The sequence below is a fragment of the Staurois parvus genome, unplaced genomic scaffold (genome assembly GCF_062004578.1).
Source record: "Staurois parvus isolate SC_StPar_1 unplaced genomic scaffold, SC_StPar_1.0 ptg000105l, whole genome shotgun sequence".
Lineage (NCBI taxonomy): Eukaryota > Metazoa > Chordata > Amphibia > Anura > Ranidae > Staurois > Staurois parvus.
The window spans coordinates 4,293,212-4,310,000 of record NW_028317901.1 but is presented as its reverse complement, the minus strand read 5'-3'; the positions used below and the strand labels follow the sequence as shown (position 1 = coordinate 4,310,000).

Below are 16,789 nucleotides of genomic sequence, written 5' to 3'. Positions count from 1 at the left end.
CTTAATTTTAAGAGATTTTGAAAATCGGCCAAGCTGGAAAATCCTGGGACGATTTGTTAGATCTCAGTAATTTATGGTCATATCGGCTGTTCTTCTGGCCGATTTGACAATAAATTGACTATGAAGAAAAAGAAGTAATAGCAGAAATAGATTTTGCAGGAGAAGAAGAAATAGAATATCAAGAAGAAGAATAGAAGAAAAGAGAAGATGAAATAGATTTTGCAGAAGAAGACTGAGAAGAAAAAAAGTTGCAACATTGTATCTATTTGTATCCATTTCGGATACAGATGTTTCTATTCAAGTACAAATAGATACAATGTTGTTTCTCTTCTTCTTCTTCTTCTGCATAATCTTTTTCTTCTGTCAAATAATATTATATTAACTGACGGCCGTAGACGGGACTAAAACCCGCCGACTTTTTTTTTTTTTTTTTTTTAATTGGTGGCAACGTTGGCCGTCTGAACGACCGATTTACGATTTTTTAAAAAAAAAACGTCCGATTTTACCCACGTCTATGGCCTGCATAAGAGATGATTCACACCAGAAGCAGTGGGATTGTGTTGGGTGGCTATTCCAGAACAGTCCTACCCCATGAACAAGGCAAAGTGCTTGTCTGCTATCTGCCCAGTTCACCCCACTGCATTGTGGTAGTGTGTGCACACAATGTGCTAAGAAAGTACTGCAAGCAGTACTTTTTTTTTTTTTTGTAAGTGCAGCAAGATGAGAGGCAATCCACTGCCTCGTACCGCATGGCTGGCAATGCATAAACAAGGCAATCTGGCTTATGTCCTGAGTTCATTTTACACCACTGCTGGAGTTGTGTGTCCTGCAAGAAAAAAAATTGTTAAAGGAAGTGTTCTGCTATTTCAGTGCAGCTTGTTGTGATGCCATACACCACATTGCAACCCAATGCAGAGGCTAAAATCTGTGTCATTTCAATAAAGTTTGAAAAAAAAAAAAAAGTTGTAAACAGTGCTTTGTCATTACAAAGCATCAGCACTGCCCCCTTCACAGCGCACACCAGCTGATGTGAACAAGTCGTAAAAGACTTAAAGCCCATCTCCAGCTTTTTATTGACAAGAGTTTGAAGAATTAAAAGAAAAAGCGCAGAATCTGAAAGATGTTCAATTCACTAACATTAATCAGGGCTGACAGTGTCAATAAAGGCACGCCTTTTTTGTTTAAATACCAAAAAACAGCCGCTGAAAGACAGTAGCAAGCACTCTAATCTGCTAGAAAGTAAAGCCGTTCTTACATGCATGATGATCAATCAATCGTTGACAATGATCTTTGACCTAAAGAATGCCTAACATTGGGGAGAAGCTTGGACATGATGCATCTAGTGCCCATTTGAACATGGCCATAAGGTCTAGTTTACATTTGCGGTTGGGTGGATGGTAAAACATGCAGTTGAGCCACAGCTTCCTCTAAACTGTAAAAGGCAGCTATACAAGGCTATATACACACTGCAGCAATTAGTTCATCTTCATGTCATATCTAAAACAAATTGTTTAGGAGTTTGGGGGACAAATAACCCTCACATCGCTGACCAGTGGGAAGAAATGCCCCCCTTACATTGCTAGCCAGTGGGAAGAATGCTCCCTTACAATCGATCTGGCTGGTAGGAAGAAAGCTCCCTTTAACCACTTCAAGTCCGGATACTTTCGCCCCTTCCTATCCAGGCCAATTTTCAGCGCTATTGCACTTTGAATGACAATTGAGTGGTCACGCAACACTGTACCCATATGAATTTTTTATCATTTTTTTGAGACAGATAAAACTTTATTTTGGTGGTATTTATTCATCACTGGGATTTTTATTTTTTTTTGCTATATAAATGAAAAAGTTCAAAAATTTTGAAAAAGTTTTATAAAATTTTGCAAATAATCTTTTTTTCATAAATCTTGGCCAAAATTAAGCTAACTTTTCATCACTGGGATTTTTTTTTTTTTGCTATATAAATGAAAAAGTTCAAAAATTTTGAAAGAGTTTTATAAAATTTTGCAAATAATCTTTTTTTCATAATTCTTGGCCAAAATTAAGCTAACTTTTTAGTAAAAAAATAAATAACCCAAATTAGTTTTACCAAAAATTATAATTTTTTAAAATTGTTTTACATTTATTTTTTATACTTGTGTTTTGGTTTTTGTTTTTACATACTGTCACCCTAGCAGTACAGTGTCACCATAGTGACACTGTACTACTTGTGGGGGGTTATGAAGATTTTTTTTTTTTTTTTTTTTTTTTTAACACTGATTACTTTTACACCCACAAAGGCTATAAAAGCAATCATTTCTCCTCTCTGGCTGCATTCTTGCAGCTGTAGTGATGTGATAATTTCTTTGCCCATTTTCCAGTATATACTTCTATTATGCAGTGTTTGTTTTGCCCTTTTCCAATATGGCTGCTATGCTCTCTGGGCACTAAGGATGAGGTCATGAGTTTGAGCACTTGTGAAAAAAGGAGGAAGTGTGGATTTTCTGAGAGAGAGCGCTCAGACTAAGTGTTGCAGCCTCCCCTCACTGAGACACGCAAAAAAGACTGTTAATACTTTAATGTTCCTATTTGGAAGATACTTTATGTTGGATGGTTCCCTGAATGTGATTTCTTCAATACGTGGACTTTCATATACAATGCTGTGTGGATTACTGTCTATGTAGAAGATGCATTTCTCAGTTGGGATTTCACTTGTTATCCACAAGCCCCAATTGAGTGGAGGCGCTAGCGCTTGTTAGAGATCTTGTCCTGATCACACAGATTATAAGGACTCTGCTCCTATTACTATACAGGTGGCGCCATCATACCCCAGTAGCCGCAAAGAGTGTACAAATAGCGCTACACAGCCATTGAGAAATACTGAGAGTGGTGATTGGTCACAGATTGTCACATGGTACAAGGTTGTTGTGAATAGCCTTGTACCATGTGATCTCTGTGATCATTCACAGATTTCACACGTAGTAAGCAACGATGTCAGAAGTGACATCTTGCTTACTACTTTTCATGTGATCACTGATTGGCCAATCAGTGATCACATGATCGGGACCTCACACAGAAGTCCTGTACAATGATCAGTGTTCCAATGTGTCCGGAGGACACAGCAGGCACCGGATCACAGTGCTGCGCGCTCCCAAGGATTGCGCACAAGCAGGGGGCAGGGAGGCCGTTTATAAACGGCCACCCGACCCTGCACTGCCACTGTCCGGCTGTTTATATACATGGGCCGGACTGGAAGTGGTTAAGGATTGCTAAAGAGATAATAGGTGTCACGATGAAGGCTCTTTCAAGTGCTGTTCAACCTAGAACTATGTAGACACAATCAGATGGGATGTCAATCAGCTATACCTCAAGGGACCCCTAGTTACGTCTGGAAGAACTCTAGGACCCCACAAAACCTGATTAAGAATGGCTGGATTAGAATTAAACATACACGGATTTGCTTCTCCAGAGTCATATACAGTAAGCCAGGAGTGGCAAAATATTAACCGCAGAAAAACACATGCCATGACAATGACCCAGACTGACATCGCCTGTATTGAAAAATACGTAAGGTATCCAGAAAAAGAAGCATGAACATCGGTGACACATAAATTGTATTGTCACATAATGAGAAGCCTGGTTACAAAGCAGCAAAGTGTAAATTCAGTAGCAGAGAGTGACTAATCGCCAATAATAATGGACTGCACATCACAGCTACAACCACAGATCAGATTAATTGCCGCTATCCATGAGTCAATGATGAAGCTCGCACTTTCCCATAATGGGATATCCTGAGGTTTTCTCCCGTCATGTGAAAATGTCATCGTCCCACAACATGAAAAGGGCTTTGTGCAACAAACAGAGGCACACTCATTAACCCAACCAAGGCCAAGAGTGCTGCAGCACTTTAATACAAAACATCGGACATTTTTAGTAAGGGGTTATCACAGGCCCAACACGTACGGCGTTTAATTTATGCCGGGACTTAGGCCTCAACACTGAGGGTGATTATATCTGGGTCAGAGCAGATTTTAGTGACAGATGTTAAAGCACTGGCTGTTCGGCCAAGCCAAGCTTTATCTTCGCTTTCATCCATATGACACAAAGCAGAGACTAACCTTCATAGCCAGAGAGCAGACCCCCCCATAATGCCTCCTCCTTATCCATCCATTTCAATATTGCTACTACTGAGAAATAGAACACGGCTTCTTTCTGAATGCTCATGAACACATTTACTTGGACGCGACATGTTTGACAACAAATGTACGTTCGACCTCTTCTACAATGCACAAAACTATACCTATAAACAGATCCCCGGCCTATAACATGTGAGATGACAGTCAGCCATGTAAAACTAGAAATAAACGTTTCATAGATGCACTTGAACCAGCTCAAGGAGGAAGCATGCTTATGAACAAATTTATTGCCTATAATAAGAATCTTTTATGTTTTTAAAAGGATGACTGGGCAACTTCAATAAACTGAGCTCAAGGAATCAGATTAGAAACTGACCATTATAGCTTGGTAGGTTTGAATTTACACCAAGCAGTGGACCCACATAAATGCTATCTTTTGTCTCAATCTTTTTCATTAAAGCTCTGAGTCTTCAGGAAACCATTTCAGATTAGCAAAGGCTTAAAACCTAACTCAGTGTTTACCCAACATTTCATATTCCTGATTTGTGCCTGCTGTACCATGTACTTGTATGAAAACGTATCTTGTTCTCTGTATTGCTTCCTTTTGTGTTCCTGCCAGTCCCCCTGCATTCCTATTAAAAACTGACCACACTAAGCAGGAGGGTACAGCATGGTCAGTTTCTGGTTAATCCAATAGTCAGGCTTGTGCTGACCCCCCCCTACACAGCCATTCACTAAGAAAACCAGTGTGCTGCTGGTTCTTCTCCCCTAGATCATATGCAGCTGAGAACAGAAGGTATGTGTTCATTATGACAAAAAAAAGAGGGGGAATGTATTTAGAATTTTTTTGGTATATCTACACACAAATGTTTTGCTTTTCATTTGTATTTTAAAACTTAACAGGTTCTTTTACAAGGGGAGGGTTCACATATACTTTAAAGTGGTTGTAAAGGCTCAAGGCTTTTTCTATGCACGATGGAAAAAAAACCCACCTGTGTGCAGCAGTGCCCTCAGCCCCGTAAATACTTACCTGGGCCCCATCTCGATCCAGCGATGTGAACGAGAGCAGGGGCTCTCCAGGTTCTCTCCCTTTGCCATTGGCTTCCACTACTGTCAATCACAGCCAGTAAGGCAATGAGGATGGAGCAGGGGCAGGGCCGAGCCGCACTCTGTGCCTGAATGGACAGAGAACAGTCACTGAGGAGCCCCCAATAGCAAGCTGCTTGCTATGGGGGCACTCAGCAGGGGGGAGGAGCCAGGAGCGCAGGCAGGGAACCAGAGAAGAGGAGGATCGGGGCTGCTCAGTGCAAAACTATTGCAGAGAGCAGATAAATATGACATGTTTGTTAATAAAAAAAAAAAAAGCAAAAAAAATTAGCCCTTAATGTCACTTTAATATCTCTTTAAATAGTCTGATTGTGCCAATATTGTGCACTGTATTATTTTATGTAGCCTCCGCTACATACAGTATACAGGGCTGTGTTCCAGCGCAGGGACTTCCCTTCATGTTCCCAGAACAAAATAGTCAGGCTGATCGCTGCTCCGTCACTCACAGGAAACTTTGTATTCTATGAATGAATACAAAGCTTTTTTCTGATTGGCTGAGGCAGAGATTGCAACATCATCCACACCCCCTCTCTCCACCTCAACCAGTCAGAGAAAGCTTTGTACACATTGATAGAATACAAAGCATCCTGTGAATGGGTGAGCAGTGCTCAGTTGGACTATTTGGTTGCGGCAGTGGGGTAGAAAGTCTCTGTCCCACTGCTGGAACACAGCTCCCTGTGCTGTATGTAGCTGAGGCTATGTACAGTTAATGCAGCGAGCCCAACAAGTGCACCTGTTAGTACAGTAAGTAGTTTGGGTAAGTTTGACCCAAATGAACCATTTAAAGGGACATTAAAAATGGAGTTTGGCTTTGAGCTGACCGTACACTGTACACAGTTCTACTGTTCTGAAGGCTAAAATATGCTCAGTGGGTGGCCCTGTTGCCCTCCTGCCACCCAAAATGTTTCTTTTCATAAATCGAAGGAGTTGATCTTGGATCCACCTTCCATTCAAAGAGGACTGGCAACAAATCTGGACCACGATCAGTACTTGTTCCACAAACATAACATCCATTGTCTGTCTGAAGTGCTCACCTGATGGTCCAAGGTACGACCAAACTAGCACACATCCACCCCACACACTCTCTGCTCTGCTTCAGAGGCTGTAATAGCAATAGAGATGATATGCAAATCTGATGGACCTGCCCCATGCTAAAAAGATTCTGAACCAAAGTGTTCAACTTAATGCAGACCTGCTCCCTCCCAAGAGACCCTTGCTTTGCACACCTCCATTTAAAACCACCATGCCTCACTAAATCCCAATTCAAATTGGCAACCTGTGTATTACGAGCAGGAAAACAAACTGTTGCCAAAGCTTAACCCCTTGGTGCCGGCGCCTCCTGGCCCTTTAAGGGTTTCAGAAGCCGGGAGGTGGGGCGGGGTTTAGGGTCATGTGACTGTCATGACACGCCGTCACATGATCGGGAAAGGTCCCGATCGAAAGAGGAGATCGGGACCTTTCCGTGAGTACCGGACATGTGTGCTGGGAGTGCACAGAGCGCACGCTCTCAGCACCTAGGTTTTTTTTTTTAATAGAATGCAAATGTGCGGCCGCTCAGCATCTAGGCCCAGTCGCCGGACATTTGCGTTCGGCCGGCGCGAAGCGGTTAAGCCCCGTACACACGATGAGAATGTTGGATGAACAATCGTCTGTTTTTTTTCACCTGCTAGTCTCACATCAAAATTGAAAGGTTGCTACAGATATGAAAACTCTCGTACAAAAGAAGAATTTTGAAACTGTCGTCATGTATTTGTATTGTATTTTCGGATGACTACTGTGCTGAATAAAAGAAAATCGTACGATCTGGTATTGTACGTGAAACATTTTCACACCTGTCCCTTCAGATATTGTTGCATGAATTGTCGTGATCGGTTCTGGAAAGCTGTGTACCAACAATCCGATTATCGGACGATCTGTCCTCGTATGAAAATTTTTGAACTAATTTCATATTGTGTGTACGGGGCATTAGAAGAAACAATCTGTACAATTGAAAAAAAAATAAATCAACAGCACATTGATGTGTTCTTCATCAACAAAAAACTCACTAGCAGACTTACGGACACAAAATTCCTGAACCGCGTGAAGCCAATGGATCCAATATGCCCATACATCACTTTCACCGACAGCCTAACTTCTAAGTCTCCCCCTCTTTTTCCGGTTCTTAGATTATATTCTCTTTAGAGACCACACACAAATGTACCTACCAGATAAACCTAGTGCTTACAGGCAGTGGTGTATTTGGGCTTGTTGGATGCTGACGTTTGTGGAGAAAATTAAGTCACGAGCGCTGTAGTGAGTGTACGGGGAACAGGAGACTGTTATACCATTTGCTGTTTTATGCTGTTATACTGGTGTCGGTGAAGACACCCTTTTTGTGAGTGTAAATCTTTATTAAATTGTTGGATACTTTTATAAAAAAACTGGCTGCACCATGATTTTCTCTTTCATTCCCAAACATGACCTCGGTGGAGAGATATAAAAAGAGAGAGTGATATAATGCTCCTGGAACCATTATATTGAGTGGTGGATACCTACCTTATGGATGATTGTGTAGCTATTGATCATCACACCTGAGAAGTTGATTCATTGCATCTGCTCCCAGAGCAAAAAGCGTTTTTTGCTGATCTAGAGATTGATCAGCATGGAGCTCTGGTGAGTTACCCAACTTTACTTTTGGTGGTGGATTTTGGCACAATTTCTTTGAGAGCACCTGAATTTGAAAAGGATTTGTTTGGACACTTTGAAGAAATTCAGAGTTGGACATTTTTTTTATATTCACAAATTTAATTATTTAAATTACTTATGCACTAAAAAATAGTTTTGCACATAATTTTGATATTTTTTTATATTAATTGAGAATAGATATATATATATCTTTTGCACTAATGTTTCTACACTAAATTAGGAATAGTTTGTGGTTTTAGCGGATTCCTTTATTTAAGTGGTGTATTTAGGTTTTGAGCTGCCCTAGGCAACACAAAAATTGGACGCCCCCCCCCCCCCTCCCGGCGGAGAGAGCCTGACGCTGACCAACACCAGACCCTCCCCATGGAGAGGGCCGGACAGTGACCAACACGCCTGTCCCATCCCCATCCAAGAGATCCCTCCACTAATACCCACCCCCTGCCAGCGACAGAGAGAGACACCTTCACAGCTCTGGATATTCCGGGGTTGACAGTTGGGTTCTGCATCAATCAAGCAGCCCACAGCCTCTCTCAGATCCCACCTGGTCCCCATGCAACATATGTCCCTTCTTCCAGGGGGCAGTGCTGCCCCCCTAAAAAATGCCACCCTAGGCAAATGCCTTGTTTACCTTGAGGTAAATACACCCCTGCTTACAGGACTATGTCAAAGTGGTTGTAAACCTCGGACACGGACAAAGTACATTCTTCTGTATTGTATACTTGCCTCTATCCAAAGCACTGAGTGTGATTTCTCTCTACTGCTTCATTCCTCTGTTTTCTGCATGAATCACTTTTGACAGTTTTTTCCTTACACCAAGAGAAAAAAGGTGACAGCAGATCGAGCACACAGCTTGCGATTGACAGCCATGGATTGAAATCAGGCCAGTTCAGCAGGGACTGGACAAATTTCAATTTAAATGTGGCTGTGAACGATCAACTTCTGGTCAAAAGGGCTTATTGGGAAATATTTTCCAATCAGCCATTGCAGCTGCTGATCAATGTATCCCTGTCAGCAGAGAGACACCAAAAAGGCACAGCAGGGTGAGGATTCCTCTATGCACCGTGATTGTATGGATGGAGGAAATGGTTTATTTTTTTGGGTGGGTCTGCTGGCTGAACAAAAAAGAGGATTCATTGTTCTTAATGATCAAATATTTACCAAAAAGAATGTTCTTGAGTACCATTGGAGTTATAGTCAACAAGCATACTGATGGCCAATTAAAAGGCTTCATTCACAAAGCTTGACACAGGGATGAGTATCTTTAGATTTGCTCATGTGACTGCACTTATATAAAAATACAAAATAACTCTTACTTTTATATATTTAAAAATAACGATCCTTATCCTGGTGTTTCAGCTGTGTGAATTCAGCCTCATATTGGTTATTATCAGCAATGACAAGTGAAAAGTACAGTCACCCAGTTAAGAGGAACACTTGTTACAGCTTAGTGACCTGAGCCAATTAAGAAGTACATTCAATACAATATGTACAAACGAAAGTAGAATACTTTATTTTTGTGTTGTCACTAATAAGCACATAACACAGATACAAAAGTAAACCTGTCAGGATGTCATCAACATGAGCTGAAATAGGGCAAGGGAATAAACCACAATGCAAAATTGTGCTTCCCATGCCATAAAGGATGTTTTCTAAACAGGTAGTTGACTTAAAGTGTTACTAAACCCACAACAGTAAAATCAGTCTGTATATGCAGTAAAGCATGCTTGTTATACTCACTGTGGAACCTAAGGGGTTAATCCTCTACATTATGTAAAAAGGCTTCTTGATCCTGTCTTCTCTGATCCTCCCCTTCTACTGTCCCCAATCCGTCTTTTGATAGTACAGAGCCCTAGGAGACACTCTGCACATGTGTATTGCTAGAGTTGTTTTGTTTTTTTTTTTTGGGGGGGGGGGGGTGCATGTGATCATCACAGGGCCAATCAACACTGTCCAGACAGAGGGTCAGGGGTCATTAAGCCTCATAGGATAGTCAGAGGAGAATGAAAACTCCTCCTACAAGATTACTCAGTGCTCTGCTGGACACTGACAGAAGTTACAAGACTGCTCTAACTGCTGATGAGAAAAGGTATTTAGCAGTTTATATTTACTAAAATAATTGCATTTCCATGTTGTGTGTACTGTGGGAGACCAGATATAGTGAATGCAGGGTCCTGGGTTTAGTAACACTTTAATATTCAAACTCAAAAAAATGATTCATTGCAGATTACCAGTCCATAGATGTGGTGGCTGCATTGGTTTTCTTTCCTTATTTTAACCTGGTGATCCTGCCAGCAACATATGTTCTGTCCCAGAGTGACACCATTCACCCACTGTACTGTATCTATGGGGCAGCAGTATTGTCACCCTAGGCTGTTATCCTGATTTGGATTGCAAACCCCACCCCCTTCTCCTCGCCATTAAATAGGGAAGAGGTGTTCTGTAGTTCATAACAGAAAGATTGAAAAGTTAATAATGCTGTTTGATAAATCTGTTCAGTAAATTACCCGATTTTCTAGCAAGGCAGTTATTTTCTGAAAGCACAATACAAGTGCAGCCACTACATCCAAGGACTAGTGATCTGCAAAATACGGTGTACCATTATTGTTCTGGAGCATATATATCCAGTGAAGTGTAACTAAAGACAACATTTATTTTTTCTTTAGTATTGACAGAGTAGAAAGGAATTTGAACACCTTCAGGTCCTAAATGTGGTCTGTCCTGGCTAGGGATTCACCATATTTTTCCTGTTTACCATTCCCTCCAAAAGTAACAAAAATCCAAAATGTTGGGTTGTCCCCAAAACAGGAACATAGGAGAAATCTTCCCATGGGGACAACCGGAGATTCCCTCATTTGGATGGTTTTCCTCTTACTTCCTGTTGTGGCTTTGAGACAGGAAGTGAAGGGAAATCTCCCCAATGGGACACAGATGGCAAAAGTAAATCTGACAGGAGTTATCACCCCCCCCCCCCCCAACTTGTAAAAAACAGTGAGCAGGCACGCCACTTATCAGAGAAGGGATATGTTACGTCTCGTCTGCAATAATAAACACTTACCTGTCTGCTTGAAGTCCTCTACTGAAATCAAAAACCCAGAACCCTCTAGTAGAGGAAGCCTGGGGAGAAGATGACAGCAGCTGGCAAAGGATAGAACTGCTGCATTGCTTGAAAGTGGAGGGGAGTAAATTGGGGGTTCAGTTCTGCTTTAGAACCCAACTCCAGGATATCAACAAGCCCTCCCCAGATAACTGTTTGTATGAAAACAAAAACTACCCAACTGCCCACTTTACTTACCTGAAGCCATGGTCATGTGACAATCCTCCTCCCTTCTTGGAGTCCTCCTTCGGGTGTCCTCATCACTGCCTGCATGATGTGGACATCTCCTATTGGAGGAGGTGATTCTTCCAGCAGCCAGGTCCTCTCTCATTGGCTCCAGTGGCAAGAGAACTCACAGGGGCGGAGAGGTGACCAGTGTGCAAGAAAATTACCAGCAGGGAAAAATGTCTGGTCCTCGAGACAGTACATATGCCTGGCTCATAGAGGAAACTGGGACTTAGATCCTAAACACTGCAGGATGGTTTGGCAAGAGGTGTTTGGGATCAAGGCTCAGTCATGTGATTGATATACAATGCACTGTTTACAATTCATTTTTCCTGAAGTTGGACTTCAGTTCACATATATGCGATTCAAGAACACCCTTTGCGCTATAAAAAAAAGACCGACAATTTTGAGTAAAAAAAACCTGTATTTTTGACTTTTCGCTATTAAACATGTCCAGTAAAATAATTTTAAAAATCAATTTGTCCTAAATTTAAGCCAAAATGTATTCTGCTCCATGTCTTTGCTAAAAAAAAAAAAAATCCCAATACGTGTAAATTAATTGGTTTACGTGAAAGTTATAGCGTTTACACATGGCAGTATATATACTGGAATTTGCTGGGTTTTTTTTCCGTTTATTTTACTAGTAATGGTGGCGATCAGCGACTTATAGCGGGACTGCAGCGGCCATTCGGACACTGGGGGGGAACTGACTTGGTGTCACTGACATCCCCAGTGACACCAATACAGTGATCAGAGCTAATAAAAAGCACTGACACTGTACTATTGGCACTAGGCAGGAAGGGGTTATGTGGGGCGATCAAAGGGTTAACTGTGTGCCATTTCACTATGGGGGCTGTGTGTGTACTTCACTGTAATCACACTGCTTTGTAAGGCTCTGCTATGCAGAGCCATACAAAGCAGTGTGCAGGAACTGAAAGGGGAGAGATCTGTATTGTTTACATACAGGTCTCTCCCATGTTGGAAATTCTCAGAGATCGCCGGGTGCCGCAAGGGAATCACCGGCCGGAACCCGGTGATTGACTGCCGAGGCCGCAAATGGCAGATTGGGCAAGGTGCATGCCCCCTACCCGGAACTGCAAAATCACATATATATATATACACGTGATTTTGCGCACCTGTGCCGACCTGTAGCAGTATTTCTGGGATAGAGCATTGCAGAAGCAGTTAATATACATTTATTTTTGTTCAACCAGTGAGTTGAATGAAAAAAAAAAAATGTGCTGATTTCCCCATCCACACATTCGATGAGGATGGGGGAATCCCCTCCGTCAGAACACAATGATCAGTGTTCTGGCTATAGCCAGTGGCACAATCATTTGGAGAAATCCAACAGGTGGTTGTACAAAAGTCAATAGATCAACTTCTGTACAACCAGGGTGCCCATACACGGATTGCAATTCGGCTGGTCCCTGCTGAACTGGTCATGTTTCAACGGCCAGCTTTAAATTATATGCAAATCCATACCTTGTAAAACAACCCATTCAGTCTAAATTAGAAATTAAAAGTAAAACATTTGTGTATAGATATAAAAAGCATTATAAACACCTTTTCCCCCCATTTTTATAAGTGTTCACATACCCTCTGTTCCCAGCTGTATAAGGAGCTGGGGCAGGATAAAGAGCAGCATGCTGGTCTTCCCAGTGAATGGCTGTGCAGGGGGGGCGCATGCCAGCAATAGTCTGATCATTGGAGGAAAGCCCCAGCACAGCTACAGAACTTACCACACTGTGCTCTCCTAACTAGTGTGGTCAGTTTTAATAGGAAAGCAGAGGGACTGGCAGGAACATCAGGGATTTCACACAAAGCAAGCAATATAACGCGAATAGGATACTTTTTGATACAAGTACATGGTATAGCATGCACGTATCAGAAATATGAAATGTTGGGTTTACACACTCTGCATTGTGACTTTAGCATTCCTCCAAGCTCTGATTCACACTGAATGCAATTTCAAGGTGGTGCGATTTGGTCCCATTTAAAGCGCAACTTCAAAGTAGCGCTGATATAGACACAGGTGCAATTTCATTGCCATTTACCTTATAGTCTATAAGAGTTAAAACACACTGAAGTGGTGAAAAAGTAATGCAGAAACTATTTTTCAAATCATGCTACTTGAAATTGCAGCTAATGTCACAGGGGTATGAACCAGGGCCTATGGGCTGCATGAAAATAAAGGAAAACGAATGCAGCCATCACATTTAAATCCTGGTAAGCAGCGATATACATGATAAATTTGTTTAGCTCCACTCTAAGGCCTCGTCCATATTCAGTGTATTAAAGTGTATGCCTGTGGAGGGTTGTGTTTTCCTGCATGGGAATATACAGATGTTCCGTATGTCCCCATGCAGGCAGTCCATGCAGCTGCTGCATCCCAATTGACATGAATGGGACTGCCTGCACGTGGACACATGGATCCCTCATATACCCTATGTAGGTAAACCTGGTCCAAGCACAGATGTAAGCATTAGTATGCCCATGTGAGGGAGCTTTACCGGCTGGATCGCTGCGTGAAAATAAAGGAAAACTAATGTAGCCATCGCCTGTAAGGGTGGGTAATCAGTAATATAGGATGGTGTTTAGCTCTGCTCTAAGTGGGCAGAGTTTGGAGCCGTAATCTTACGTTCTGTCCACCAACCATGGTAAGTCCAGTCATACGGGTGACCGGCATCCTGTAGACTCCCAGGTGAGGAGGGCAACCGGCTCCGATATACAGGATCTGTGTGTGGGATGGGAGGGCGACCTGCTCCGATGTGCGGGATCTGGTTGTGGGATGGGAGGGCGACCTGCTCCGATATACAGGATGTGTGTGTGGGATGGGAGGGTGACCTGCTCCGATGTGCGGGATCTGGTTGTGGGATGGGAGGGCGACCTGCTCCGATATACGGGATGGTGACCTGCTCCGATATGCGGTATCTGGTTGTGGGATGGGAGGACAACCTGCTCCAATATACGGGATGGCGACCTGCTCCGATATACAGGATCTGGTTGTGGGTTGGGAGGGTGACTTGCTCGGATATACAGGATCTGGTTGTGGGTTGGGAGGGTGACTTGCTCGGATATACAGGATCTGGTTGTGGGTTGGGAGGGTGACTTGCTCGGATATACAGGATCTGGTTGTGGGTTGGGAGGGTGACTTGCTCGGATATACAGGATCTGGTTGTGGGTTGGGAGGGTGACTTGCTCGGATATACAGGATCTGGTTGTGGGTTGGGAGGGTGACTTGCTCGGATATACAGGATCTGGTTGTGGGTTGGGAGGGTGACTTGCTCGGATATACAGGATCTGGTTGTGGGTTGGGAGGGTGACTTGCTCGGATATACAGGATCTGGTTGTGGGATGGGAGGGTGACTTGCTCGGATATACAGGATCTGGTTGTGGGATGGGAGGGTGACTTGCTCGGATATACAGGATCTGGTTGTGGGTTGGGAGGGTGACTTGCTCGGATATACAGGATCTGGTTGTGGGTTGGGAGGGTGACTTGCTCGGATATACAGGATCTGGTTGTGGGTTGGGAGGGTGACTTGCTCGGATATACAGGATCTGGTTGTGGGTTGGGAGGGTGACTTGCTCGGATATACAGGATCTGGTTGTGGGTTGGGAGGGTGACTTGCTCGGATATACAGGATCTGGTTGTGGGTTGGGAGGGTGACTTGCTCGGATATACAGGATCTGGTTGTGGGTTGGGAGGGTGACTTGCTCGGATATACAGGATCTGGTTGTGGGATGGGAGGGTGACTTGCTCGGATATACAGGATCTGGTTGTGGGATGAGAGGGCGACCTGCTCCAATATACGGGATGGCGACCTGCTCCGATATGCAGGATATGGTTGTGGGTTGGGAGGGTGACTTGCTCGGATATACAGGATCTGGTTGTGGGGTGAGAGGGCGACCTGCTCCGATATACAAGATCGGGTTGTGGGATGGGTGACCAGCTCTGATATACGGGATCTGATTGCGGGATGGGTGACCAGTTCCAATATACAGGATCTGATTGTGGGATGGGAGGGTGACCTGATCTAATATACAGGATTTGATTGTGGGATGGGTAACCAGCTCCAATATACAGGATCTGGTTGTGGGATAGGAGGGTGACCCAAAAGGATATACAGGATCTGGTTGTGGGATGGGTAACCAGCTCCAATATACAGGATCTGGTTGTGGGATAGGAGGGTGACCCAAAAGGATATACAGGATCTGGTTGTGGGATGGATGACCAGCTCTGATATACAGAAGCTGGTTGTGGGAGGGGAGGGTGACCCAAAAGGATATACAGGATCTGGCTGTGGGATGGGTCATCTGCTCTGATATACAGGTCTTGGCATGGGAGGGTAACCAGCTTCCATATACAGGATCAGGTTGGGGGATGGGATGGTGTCCCAAAAAGATATACAGGATCTGGTTGGGGGATGGGAGGGTGACCCTCTCTGATATACAGGATCTGGTTGTGGAATGGGAGGGTGACCAGCTTCCATATACAGGATCTGGTTGGGGGATGGGAGTCTGGAGCCATCATGGATGAAATAGTTTTACGGGTGGGGTCCCATGGATGGGGGGGGTGACATCACAGACCTATTACATAATACAAGGAGCTGTCAGTGATCACAGGGTGCTCTATACAGGTGTCAGCTCTGACCCCATCACATCTCTCGTCATACTATTATTACCAGGGATGGGTGGGAGGTGTGATCCTCCAGGACAGAGCTGACACCAGACACATGGAGTATGTAGAAGGTCAGGAACTGAGCACTGTGCTGCCAGACATACCGCACATGCCGAGCATACTGACAGCACACAGCCAGTGCCAGCCGTGCGGGGAATGCCTGGTATGGGGGCGGGGGGACCGGGGACACCCGGCACTGTACACATCACAGATCAGATCCATCACAGCACACATCGGCCCAATCACTGCACACAGATCGGATCAATCACGGCACACACCGCGCTCCTTACCCCGTCCGCGCACAGCTCAGGCCTCCCGACAGCACGAAGAGACATCCGGAGAGGAGAGGAGATCCGTCCGATCACACGTCATGAGAGGGGAGAGATCACATCTGTGCACCGACACGGCACGTCAGGCCTGGAGATCGGAGGAAGGGAAGACACATCCGGACACAGGAGATCACAGAGCGGCCCGGGGACTATCCGCACACAGCCGGGGAGGAGAGACGGGCGGCCGGCCGGGGGACACCCACTAGACAGTCCACAGATGTGAGAGAGGAGAGAGCCGGAGAGAGGAGAAGAGGAGAGCCGGAGACAGCTGCAGAGACACGGAGACTGCAGGATGTGAGAGCGGGGGGAGAGGGGGAGGGGCGGAGCGTATGGGCGGGGACAGACAGAGAGGGACACAGATTTATTACATGGAGGACTGCGAGGAGGACAGACACTGAGGGAGAGATCCGACACCCCATACTGAGCCCTACGCCCTCCAATGCCCAGAGATTCGACACCCCATACTGAGCCCTACGCCCTCCAATACCCAGAGATCCGACACCCCATACTGAGCCCTACGCCCTCCAATACTCAGAGATCCGACACCCCATACTGA

General features: G+C 44.3%; 1 protein-coding gene across 5 annotated transcripts in view; it reads right to left on the bottom strand.

Annotated features, from left to right (window-relative positions):
• Positions 1 to 16,544, bottom strand: part of MYO9A (myosin IXA) — a 169,899-nt gene extending 153,355 nt beyond the window's left edge. For all 5 annotated transcript variants that reach the window (XM_089671412.1, XM_089671411.1, XM_089671413.1 and 2 more), the window contains exon 1: positions 16,195 to 16,544. The gene's annotated coding sequence lies outside the window, so the exon portion shown is untranslated. The remainder of the gene's footprint in view (positions 1 to 16,194) is intronic.
• Between the last annotated feature and the right edge of the window lie 245 nt (positions 16,545 to 16,789).